This window comes from Salvelinus sp. IW2-2015, unplaced genomic scaffold, assembly GCF_002910315.2.
Source record: "Salvelinus sp. IW2-2015 unplaced genomic scaffold, ASM291031v2 Un_scaffold5922, whole genome shotgun sequence".
Taxonomy (NCBI): Eukaryota; Metazoa; Chordata; class Actinopteri; order Salmoniformes; family Salmonidae; genus Salvelinus; species Salvelinus sp. IW2-2015.
The window spans coordinates 6,437-14,394 of record NW_019947187.1 but is presented as its reverse complement, the minus strand read 5'-3'; the positions used below and the strand labels follow the sequence as shown (position 1 = coordinate 14,394).

At 45.5% G+C, this 7,958-nt stretch overlaps 1 long non-coding RNA gene across 1 annotated transcript; it reads right to left on the bottom strand.

The window, feature by feature from the left end:
* Window positions 1-3,207: 3,207 nt before the first annotated feature.
* Window positions 3,208-6,539, bottom strand: LOC139026815 (uncharacterized). The gene is made up of 2 exons (XR_011478751.1): window positions 5,517-6,539; window positions 3,208-5,306 (listed from the first exon to the last, which is right to left on the bottom strand). It is a non-coding gene; the product is annotated as an uncharacterized lncRNA (long non-coding RNA).
* Between the last annotated feature and the right edge of the window lie 1,419 nt (window positions 6,540-7,958).

Sequence of the window (7,958 nt, the reverse complement as noted above, 5' to 3'; positions counted from 1 at the left end):
CTAGTCGAGGGTGATGAACACAGGAAAGAGTAAGACGCGTATCAGAAGAAGATGGCCTGTTGGATTATTTATAAAAACGTAGAACAGTCTTTCTGGTCGCAGGTTCCTCATATATAAGGAGCCTGCCCTACAGTATAGGACAAATATACCTCGCCCAAAGTCTTGGCTAGTTTATTGACCACTAAAGTGATTCGTTTTCGAACTTTACTATGTGGAGGCGAATCTACTTTTACGCATCATTGATTTGATGCGTTTTCGTAATTGTTAGTCTCATCCATTAATTATGTCAGTACACTTAAGCTGATTTATTAGAAATTGCTTCATTAATTCAGTCATTCATTGATGGTTTGATTGTCTGATTGATTAAGACACTTCGTTGACTATCAAACTACAGGAGCAGCCATGACAGGAAGGTGATGCTTGGCATTGTTGCGTCACAATACAAAATGCCTCTGATGACGTAATGATCGAACACCAAGCTGCACTGTGAAATGACGGACATTAGCTGATTGAAGTACAAGGTGAACGGTAAGTACGCCTGTCTGCCTGTTTATTGGATAAATGAGGGGATAGACAGTTTTATTGAGCACCAGTTATAGCTAGGTATTAGGCATGAATAATTGAACAAAGTTGTTACATTTTAATGGATATATCTCTTGTATCTCTCTCTTGGGGTCTGGAGGACCAAGGTCCACCGGTGTTCCGCTACTCTGTCCTTCTAACAGAGTGCTGCTGGAGAGAGAAGGGGTCAGCCAGGCCCCAGTGATGGCCTCCTCTTTCAGGCCCTCAGCGTTCCCCTCCCTGCATGTTGTACCTCYGGCTCCCCCTCCTGATGAAATCTGTCCCAAGAGGCCCAGAGCTGCCCACAGAAAGAGGAGAGACCTCCAGTCCCTAGTTCCTGTCCAGGATGGATGCCGTGAGTCTCCCGGTTGGTTTAACAGCAGCAGCTCCCAGCTGCCTGCCAAAACCAACAGACGCAGGCGCAACAAGGATCTCTCCTTCACTGAGGTTCTGAAGAACTACAAGCTTCTACCTGACTCCCYGCCCAGCAGCCCAGAGAGCCTGCATCAGCATGAGATGACACCTAGAATCCCTGTCAGCATCACTAGACCTGATGGGAGGCCTAGCAACCCTCGATGCCCCACTAGACGGCCTGTTAGACCAGTTGGKCTTGTCCAACCTGACGTACAGCCATCAAGACCTGAGGGGAAGCCTAGCAACCCTCGATGCCCCACTAGACGGCCTGTTAGACCAGTTTGCCTGGTCCAGCCTGACGTACAGCCTTCCAAACCTGATGTGAGGCCTTGCAACCCTCGGCCCCCCAATAGACGGCCTGTTAGCCCCGTTGGCCTGGTCCAACCTGACGTACAGCCATCAAGACCTGATGTGAGGCCTTGCAACCCTCGGCGCCCCAATAGACGGCCTGTTAGCCCCGTTGGCCTGGTCCAGCCTGACATACAGCCATCCAGACCTGAGGGGAGGCCTAGCAACCCTCGACGCACCACTAGGAGAAAAGTGAGGCCCAGTAATCCTGTTTGTCCCGTTATGCTTGAGTCCCAACCTACCAGTTCTGTGAGCATCACTACCAGCACTGTGGACCTGGTCCAGCCTGAGTCCCGTCCTACCTGTCCTGTGACCCTGGAGGAGCTGGCCCTTTCAGATTCATGCAGCATCAGCAACAATGTGTTTGTTCTCTCCATGCCGAAAGCTGCTCAGCCAGAGGAGGCTGCCAGAGGGACCAGCAGCCCACCCAGGGACATCATCAGGCCTGAGGCCTTCGTCCAGACAGGACCCCTGCTGGCCAGGAGAGCCCAGAYGGATGCTCCTCCTCCAAAGGTCCCCAAACCCCCGGTGGCCCCCCGGCCCAAACTGCTGCCCTCCCTGGGCCAGGGAAACGTGTCCCTTGTCAGTGCCAACGCCTGGGATGAAAGGACCAAGAAGAAGAGAAAGAAAGGTTAGCACTTCTCTTTGTGCAATGACACATTTTGTCTATTGAATATATTGTCAATGTTGTATAATGTATGTTTATGCTGATGTACGACCAGGAAGGTGATTTTACTGTTTTTAACCATTCATAAATGAATTACTAATAAATGAATGTAACCTAATGTAATGTAATTTAAAGGAGTCAGAGTCCGGAAGTCTAGCCTGGGCCTGAGGCATATCCCCCGTGACCTAGAGCTGGCCATGATGAGGCCCCGTCTGGTCAAGTCGGCCGTTCCCTCCCAGCAGCCCTACCAGCCGTGGGACGTGGGACGACGAGGACGAGGTGGACATCTACGCCCTAGGCGAACCGCCTACATGTGCCCCATGTACGACCAGAGGAGAGCAGCGTCAGGGGCAACAAGAGGGTGGCAGTGGAGGCCCTGGACAACATTCCCTTCAGAAGGAAGATCACCTTATGTCATTTCATGGGGGCCGCAGGGTCATGCTGCCAAAAGACTACTAACCCCACCCCCTCAACTTCCACAACACCCCCCTTTGTCCCTGACAGCGAAGAACAGGACACAACAGAGAGACAGAGTGGACACAACAGGGCCATCAGAGGGACAGAGACCCTCTCAGTTGGATTAGGAATGTCAGCTACTAAAAGGCTTCTATAGACCATCTCTGTAGCAAGAGAACCTCCAGTGATCGAACTGGACTGTCCTCTGTCTCACCCTCACTCTGATACACCAGACTGGCTGTCCTCTGTCCCCTCACACTCTCCCCCAGAGGACCCTCACCCTGCCTCCCCTCCCTTCCAACTACTACTCCCCAAAGTACACTGACAAATCCTCCCCTCCCCTCTACCCCCCCAAGAGGTCTACAGTCACTGACTTATCTCTAGATCAGTGTTGGGGTCAATTCAATGTCAATACAGTCAATTCAGGAAGTAAACTGACATTTTCTCATAGAGAGGCATTGAGGAAAATTGGAATTGGACTTTCAGTTTACTTCCTGAATTGTAAAGGAATTGACCCCAACCCTAATCTAAATAAACTACTAGATTTCTACGATGACAGTGTCTCAGACAGAAAGACTATAATCCTGTTACTGTCCAGGACCTTGTCTTTACATTTCCCTGAAGCATTACAGAAATAAAAACAAAGCCTTGAAGAAAATACAATCTTTGGATATTTGAGTACATACACTGATGAATATGTTAATTAGAAGATGACACAGGATAAATAACATGGATAAAATTCAAGCATCAAAACTGAGAACAACTTTAAAATAAAGGGGAAGTTTATTCATTGTATTATTATTTATCCAGATGATCCTACATGTCAATCAAACTGTGCTGTGTGAATCATATTGCCTCATAGACTCTCAGGCTGTTTTCCAAATGGTACCCTATTCCCTATGGGCCCTGGTCAAAAGTAGTGCACTACATAGGGTTAAAGGGTACCATTTGGGATACAAGCCAGCCAGACACACAGAAGACACACAGGACTCAGGACATGTCAATCACATTACATACATACACATGGGCAACAGCATCTTTTATCAGCAATACTGCATCATGAGGACAGTTACCACATGATGATATGACATCATTAGAGCATCACTGTCAAAGTGAAAGGGACAGACTGCTAAAAAAGACCACTTACAATATCACTAGACAGTGACATCTTACAGGACTGTTTAATGTCCAGCAACAATACTAGTAGTATCCCATCGTATTATATTTAATGATGCATTTTATACTCATTTAATTCAAGGTTTTTAAAATAAAAAGACATTATGTCATGAAAAATATAATAATTGAATGCATGAATTTAGCTAAAAACTATAAACCATCATAAAAGTCTTTGGACTCAAACAGTAAAACTCAGATGAAAAACACCTTGGAGATCCTGATATCATCACATTGTAACGTTGTTCCTTCTAACAGAATGACTGTTTCACCTAGTAGTCCATCACATTGTAACGTTGTTCCTTKTAACAGATTGACTGTTTCACCTAGTAGTCCATCACATTGTAACGTTCTTCTACAGACATGACTGTTTCACCTAGTAGTCCACACAGAAGTAGGTGGTCAGATAATGGTTCTTGTTTTGCAGTAAGCCAACTAAGTCAACTGGTAGTAAGTCTTAGATTGCATATATGATATGTGACTTGAAGGTTATTCCTGAATCAGTCCATCCATTTCCAACAGTGAAAACCCAGCCCACATTTAATAGTAGATACTTGATGTGTTTGTGGTTCATAGACCAAAGACTGATGAGTTATGAACAGAACAATGTGAAGTTGAGTCCATTGTGTTCATCCATCCTTCAGCAGCCAGCCAGTCTTCCCTTGATTCATCACCATCTGCAATGTCATATTTCAACCAGCAGAGGTCACTGATTCCACTATCTAAATTGTATCAGTTTCAAAGATGCCTCTGCCTTTCCAAGGTTCATCCTCCATTTCATGGCTTAAGGTAAACAGACATTCACATGCATGAATCCAGAGTATTATTTTATCAAATCCATTTATAAAACACATCATCCACAGACTGATAGTCTTCCATGGTCTTATTGCAAAGTCAGTCCTTTGGAAATATTGGAGATACTGGATCTTTCCATGGTCAAAAAAGCAGGTTTCCTTTTGCATAGAAACACTACAATGTTCTCTAATAAGACACTAAAGAAGAAGAACCAAAAAGCCCTTTCATGGTTTTAGAACGGTTGTCCAAAGCAACAACTTTGGTGTTTGTGTTTGAAAGTCATCAAGCATGGAGTCAGTCAACAGCTCTCTGTGTTTGTAAAGTCAACAAGCATGGAGTCAGTCAACAGCTCTCTGTGTTTGTAAAGTCAACAAGCATGGAGTCAGTCAACAGCTCTCTGTGTTTGTAAAGTCAACAAGCATGGAGTCAGTCAACACTCTCTGTGTTTGTAAAGTCAACAAGCATGGAGTCAGTCAACAGCTCTCTGTGATTGTAAAGTCAACAAGCATGGAGTCAGTCAACAGCTCTCTGTGATGTAAAGTCAACAAGCATGGTGTCAGTCAACAGCTCTCTGTGATTGTAATCAACAAGCATGGAGTCAGTCAACAGCTGCCATATTCCTCTCAGTCCAACAGCCCAAATGATCAATGTCATACAGTCACATTGATTGATAAAGATAACACAAGCAGTAGCAGGCATGCTAAGTTCAGGCATTCTGGAACATTCCAGGGAGATTTTCAGAGGGGGCGGGGTTATGCTCGGTAGCTGTCTGTCTATCATCGAAGACCAGCGTGGAGGCCTTGAGACAGGCGAAGGAGGCAGTGAGACAGGTGAGGAAGAGAGAGACAGACAGGTAGATCTGCGATGCTCCTCCACACTCCTTGGCATTTTCCTGTAATCAATCGTTAACACACACAGTTACAGCCAGTGGAATAATGAACACTACATAAGGCTAGTAAGTTCATATTATTGATCTTAGGATAACAACAACTCTGTTTGAAATGAAGGGAGCTATAGTACAAACACATGTTCCCTCTTGATGTCAATCCATCCACAGTGAGGTGTCGTTATTGGGAGGCAGTGAACCAATAGAGGTGCAGACCTGAGGGTGATAGGCGTGGCAGGACTCGGGTCTCCTACGGACCTTCTGAGATTTCATCCTGTCACACTTACTGAGGCGTTATGTACACAGAGGTCAAGGACACCAACACACGGAACAACAAGGAGTATCTATGGTACATACCAACACACTAAACAACAACAACAAGGAGATCTATGGTACAATACCAACACACTAAACAACACAACAAGGAGATCTATGATACAATACCAACACACTAAACAACAACAACAAGGAGTATCTATGGTACAATACCAACACACGGAACAACAACAACAAGGTGTAACTTCTCACTTCTGCATTATAAACGGGGTGGCCCTGAATTCTGATTGGCTGACAGCCGTGGTATATGAGACCGTATATCACGTGTATGACAAAACATTTCTTGTTACTGCTCTAATTACATTGGTAACCAGTTTATAACAGCAATAAGGCACCTCAGGGGTGGTGTATGGAGTTGCACTGTGCTAAGAACAGCCCTTAGCCGTGTTATATTGGTCATATACCACACCCCCGCGGGCCTTATTGCTTAAATAGTCTATATGCCGGGAGGATAGGGTCAGTCTGTCATATCTGGTGTAATTCTATATGCAGTGTGTGTGTGTGTGTGTGCGGGGTCAAGGATATGAGAGTATGTCTGGGTATGAGACCCTGACACGCCTACTGACAGATTGGCTGATGATGCAGCTCACACAGCACAGCCCATTAAGGGTGTGTGTTGTTCATGAAGGATGCATGAGTGTATGACTGGCTTAATGCTTTACTACAGCTGGACTCTGTCAGAGTGATACGACTCTACTCTCATTATTATCTACATAACCAATATAGACCAGGTTGTCTCTCTCTCTATCTGTTTCCATCTCTGTCTGTCTCTCTGTCTCTCTCTGTCTCTCTGTCTCGCTGTCTCCATCTCTGTCTCTCTGTCTCTCTGTTTCCATCTCTGTCTGTCTCTCTGTCTGTCTCTCTCTCTCTCTGTCTCCATCTCTGTCTGTCTCCATCTCTGTCTGTCTCTGTCTGTCTCTCTCTCTGTCTCTCTCTCTCTCTCTCTCTCTCTCTCTCTGTCTCTGTCTCTCTGTCTCCATCTCTCTCTGTCTCTCTCTCTCTGTCTCTCTCTCTGTCTCTCTCTCTGTCTCCCTCCCTCCCTCCCCCCACACCTGCTGTCTCGACCTCTGAATGCTCGGCTCTGACCCTGCAGGTCATCTCTGAATGTGTCAAGGAGAAGAGTTCAGGAAGKGACTGCTCCCCACAGCGTAAAACAGCCTTTCAGAACTCCTTGAAATGAACGATGTCTGTAATGTATTTAATAAGAGAAGTGATTGGTCTGATATATGATGACMAAGGAACTGCTTATTCATAGATATCAAATCCCATTTCCACAACGCCATTATAATTCTATCAATCACTGTCGGTGTCAGACAGAGGGCTTGTGAGAGTGAACCAGTAAGATAGATCTTCATGTTAAAGGATATATTTCACTTCCTTGGGTTCCATGGTGATAGCTGGATACTGACGGGAACAGTCACAGTCTGCCTGTACCACCAACATCAGCAGGTTACTGTCAGGGATAGCCTGGGTTACAAACATCCTGGAACACACACACACACATATGTTGCAAGAACAGCAAATTTAAGATAGAAAACAATCTCTCTACTCTCTCTCTAGTCTCTCCTCTGTCACTCCTAATTAGAAGGTCTATGTTTGTCATGGAGGTAATTGAAGAGTACAGATTATATCCCTCTAATCTCTCTCCTCTCTCGTGTTCTGACTCTCGTCTGATATTCTTGTCACTTTTAAAAGGACAAGACATCCCTCGCTCTTCCACTCTCTCGACTCCTCCTCTCTCTCTCTCCTACTCTCTCCTCTCTCTCTCCTCTCTCTCTCCTCTCCATACTCTACAAGTCAGTCATCCTCTCTTCTCTCTTGTCACTTCTCACTCTCCTGACTCTCCGTTCATTTCTCATCTTAAACAGCTTCGATCCTAACCAGTCCCCCTCTCTCTCTATCTGACCGTAGGCAAAAGTCTCTCTCCTCAGAGTCTATACTCTCCCCTCACAGTCCTATGCTCTTCCAGTCTCCTCCTTCTCTCTCTCGCGGAGGGCAGTCCTCTCTCTCTGTGATTCGTTCTTCGGTTAGAACACACAGTTCTCGCTTCTCTTCTCCAATAATCTTTACAGCGCCTCTCTCTTATCAAGTTTTCTCTATTCCTCTGAGTAGCTAATTTGCAGGCTAGTTGGCTGAGCTCTGTCAAGAAAAATGGACAAAGCGCAGATCATTGGTATAGGAGACTGGTTGATGGATGCAGAGAGATGACAGATACATGGAGGCTAGAGAGAAATAAAAGAGGACTGATGCGCAGAGACTGAAAATCATCTCAGAATTGTTTTTATCCAGGAAAGTGATTTTACTCTAAAGAGAGATTTCAGA